The 4,706-nt window shown below is 28.5% G+C and overlaps 1 long non-coding RNA gene across 1 annotated transcript; it reads left to right on the top strand.

Annotated features, from left to right (window-relative positions):
* Positions 1-3,201: 3,201 nt before the first annotated feature.
* On the top strand, positions 3,202-3,695 carry LOC119666188. Its single transcript, XR_005251405.1, has 3 exons — positions 3,202-3,310; positions 3,413-3,521; positions 3,592-3,695. It is a non-coding gene; the product is annotated as an uncharacterized LOC119666188 (long non-coding RNA).
* The last annotated feature ends 1,011 nt before the right edge of the window (positions 3,696-4,706 follow it).

Here is a 4,706-nt window from a genome sequence, read left to right as displayed (position 1 = left end):
ATTTGGTGACAACAACCAAAGCACTTGCCGTGCTTTAAATTAGAACGAGCTTATAAACTACAGCTTTATTTTGGAAACACAAGTTCAACGAATTGAAAGTTTAACTTTTTGGGTTTGCTAATTCTTTATTTCTTTTCAAAGCTACTCTTTTTGTAGAGACATTTTGTAATGCATATTGTTTTACTTACTATATGTAAAGCGACCATTCTGGTGCTTTTACAAAAAAGCTATGCTATGTTATTCTAAAAATTCCTCTAAAATTTAATAAAGCTTCTTTGTCCCTATACAAAGTAAGTCTAGCTTAACAGCAATACTAATACTTTATTAAAATATTTTATTAAAATTTAACAGATAGAAATATAACTTAGTTAATGTGTTTTTAAAAGTTGTATTAGATCAATATAAGTTTGTGTTGCAATAAATATCGTTTTTAATCAATAAAACTACCTGGTTGTTGCAAACTCAACAAAATAAATAATTAACAATTTTAATGTATGGTATGGTTGAAAATTTGAGTTTTTAGTTTTTTAATAATGCCGCGACCAAGACGATCGAATCTTTCCCGACAAAGCCGTAATGCAAGAAGAATACGAAATACTGCAAATTTAAGGACTGAAGGTCGAGCGAACAACAGAGGTCAACAAATAGATAATTTGCGATGTGTACTAAAATACACAAATAAATTATGAATGATTAATGTAGGTATTTTTTTTTTTTGTATTTTTTCCAATTAAAAAAAAACTGCTTATTTATTGCCTTTAAGGCGGAACAGAGTTCGCCGGGTCATCTACTAGTATTCAATATAACAAGACATATATATATTCACTAACCCCGTTTCGTCCAGTAGGTACTCATCGAGCAGAATAATCACCGAAATTATACTAAGGTACAACCACGAAACCGGATCAGCCACCACTGTGAACTCTACAGGGACAGCTTCCAAATACAGCTGGTCACAAGGAAACATCTCACAAGTCATATCTAATTAAATTTAACCAATCTCTTTGAAATACGACTAAGGAAATACATTCAGAATTTGCATGCGTTTAAAATCTCAAGTTATTGAAATACGATTGAAGAAATAATAATCTATATAAAGCTATCTTATATAAATCGTTGAAAATTGTACAAATAGTTAATCTCCAGGTTTATCTTGTTACGTTTAATTGAATTCTTTTCTTTATTACATATTATTTTAATGAATTATTAATATTTTAAATAAATCAGTATTTAAAAAAATTAAACGCATTATTTTTATTTTGAGAAGTCCTGTCTCCGCGAATATAAATTTATTGTAGCGACCCCCTGGAAAAGACTGAGGATACCCCAGCATAAATTATATATAACGAAACGGGAGAATCCGTGTCGTTACAGTACTACTTTTCGAAACCTTTACACCGAAATTATATAAATGCAAAGAATGTTGACCATTCTCTTACTACAAACTAACTTTCAACACTTTCAAAACTTCTCTATCCAATTACGTTCAAGAACGGTAATGCTGTTTTGCCACCACATCCCTCATAAGAATCTCTAGTATAAAAGTGTAGACACTAAATCTATCCCGTCGAGTTTAGATTATTTAATTAGTATTTTATCTTTATCGTTGAACAGTCTGATAAGCTGTCAAAGAGGTAGTTTTCTAAAATTCTATTTCTTCTGAACGCCAAAACCAGGCATTCACAAAAGAAGTGTTTTTTTTGGTTTCCTTCTCCCTGTACGTTTCCACGACTTCTACAATGAGGATTAAGAGGAATGCGTAGTTTCTGTACGTGGGTTCCTGTACAACAATGAATAGGAAGAACTGCAGTAAGCCTTGCAGTGTTCACACGATGTATTTTGATGAGTTCGTAAGATATATTTTTATAAGTAGATCACCAAGATTTGATGATAAGTACTTTATTTATGCTTAGAAAACTAACATTTTGAGTACTTGTACTTTTACTTTAAAAAATCCACTTACCTACAAAGTAAGGGCTGTACCTAGTAATTCACTCTCAAAAAATATCAGTAATTTAACAAAATCAAATCTTAATAAACAGTCACATCGCATTAATAAGGAATACACATAAGATATATAGTAATATAACCTTTGATTAATTTCAAGGGACTAAAGGTGTTTAGTTATCCTGGACATTACTACAGATTTACTAGTTTATACTCCAATCACCGTTAAGTAAGTCTTGTGTCTCACTTTGGAGTTGAACGCGTTGTGGTATCAGGAGAATAGTTTCGACTTCTTATTTATATTATATATGATCAACTAACTGATTTCCGTGGCTTAAAAGAGATTGTAAGTTTTCTATTGTATATATATTCGTATATTTAAAGACAATTAAATCAAATGCCTATCACATTTTTTCATTATTTGGAAATTTTTGCAAGGCACGCGTATATTATCAAAATAAGCCGACATAATAACAACTCATGGTAAGAAGAGATCGTGAACAGCACCTGACATATTCAAATATTTCATTTAAGGCGGCAGTTAAAAATTAAATCTAGTGTTTTCTTCTCTACAGAATTTTCTATGAGTTCTTCTTTTTTCTATTATTATCGTAATGTTTTTGTTATTTTTTTCGACTTAAGCCACTTATGTATACAATGTGGGCTTACGTATTTTAATGACTTTATTTATTGATCACATTTAATTGAAGTTTTTCTGCTGTTATTATATTTTTGCTTGTATCTAGATACTTGGTACTGAGATTTTCCTATTTGGTACCTTTTTTGCGATATACGACTTTTGTTTTTTATAGCGTCTTGCTGTTAAGGTTAATATTTAATACTTAATTATTTTTCTGATCAGGTGCTATGTAATGGAGAACCTCAGATAAACCATATGTAGACAAGACAATGTATTTGAATATAATATACATGAATAAAAGAAATTCGTGCAAAAAAAAAATTAATAAAAAAAATTTATAAATAAAAAAATTTTAAATAATAAAATTTTAAATAATAAAATTTTAAATAAAAAAAAATTAAATAAAAAAATTTTAAATTAAAAAAAGTTTAATTAAAATAAAGTTTACAAGAACTCACGTCATGCAAAAATTTTGAACTTAGGCGATTGGTATCTGAATTTGTATTTAAAATTTATATTTATTTGTATTTATATTGTATTTATATTTAAGTAAACTGTGATAATTTATTATAATGTCAGTTAGTTGGAAAATAAGTTTTTGAAATATTGTTGTTATTAAAAATAATAGTGTGTGTTTGAAACACAGATATTATCTTCAATGTATAGAAGATAATAAACGTTCCACAGAAATTCAAGTTGATCGCAAACGAACACGTGAATAATGTGGGAATAATCACAACAATATTTTAAAATTTATATTTAATATTTAAAATTATATTAACAATACTTGAAATAAATAATAAATATATTTTTTATTAATTTTAGAAGTCTTATGACGATGAATTGGTTTGACTTGGCTGTGATTACATGCCTACTACTGATGATACTGACGATGGGCATATATAATTTCCGTTTATTTTTAGAAATACGTGAAGTAAGTTCAAATAAATAATTAATATATATTTAACAATATTTAAAAAACTGTAAAAATAATTTTGATCTAGCTTAAAAGGCCAGGATAACGAAAATTTAGACAGTGTACGTGCCAATTTTTATACGCCGTCCGGTCCGTCGACCCGGATTTCAATTTTTAATCGTTTATTTTATTGGTTTTGAATGATTGGTTTTGAATAAATTTTTTTGTTGTTCAACAATTTAATTAGTATGTTCAATTTAATTTGTTAGTTTGTAAGTTAGTATGTAAGATAGTGCATTGAAAGGGTGTCCCTCATAGCACTTCATTAAATAAATAAATAAAAAAAATATGCACACATCTCTCAAATTAAGTAATACTTTTTCTGGAAACCCGAAACAATTCATCGCTAAAAATAAATTCTATCTGTATAATAAAATATAATAAGAAAAGAGTATATCATTCATCTGGATCTACAAAAGCACAAAAATTCAGAAATTCAATGGAATGATACTACAGGAGACTTCTTTGGTTGGATAGTCTCAGGTAATATCGATATAAGAACTGAAAGTACTACACTCGATATAGCAGATATCGACTTCTAATATTCTCTTTAAAAGATGTCGTACTCAATTACAAATGTAATTCAACACTGTAAGCAGAATCGACATTAACTACAGGAGACTTCTTTGGGATGGATAGTCTCAGGTAATATCGATATAAAAACAGTAAGTACTACAATCGATATAGCAGATATCGACTTCACACAGATAAGCTGTCAAGGGAAATACAATTTCTCACTGATAAAATGTGTGTTATGGGTAAACAGATCGATACTGATAAAGAGATTTATATGATAATTTAAAATATCAACATGGGAATGAGTTGTACAATATATTAAATATATAACTTACAATATAGAATATATCAAATTTAGAAGAGTTTAATCAAAACAATTATTAATTATTTGAGTTCAAGCGCTCCAACACAAGCATTACTGAGATGGAAAAAGAATTTAAGTTTTTGCGTAGCGAAAATAAACATTTGAACGGTGATAAACTTTTGATGGAAGAAGAAATATATGATTTGAAAACGTGACTAGAAACGGAAGAAGGAGGCAAAACTAAAGCAGTCGCACTATAGATTAAGTTAGAACACGAAAAAGATGAACTTCCAGAATAAATAAAATTAACTCAAGATTACTGT

The sequence above is a fragment of the Teleopsis dalmanni genome, chromosome 1, assembly GCF_002237135.1.
Source record: "Teleopsis dalmanni isolate 2A chromosome 1, ASM223713v2, whole genome shotgun sequence".
Taxonomy (NCBI): domain Eukaryota; kingdom Metazoa; phylum Arthropoda; class Insecta; order Diptera; family Diopsidae; genus Teleopsis; species Teleopsis dalmanni.
Note: the sequence above shows the minus strand (reverse complement) of the source record. Positions and strands in the feature narration are given on the sequence as shown.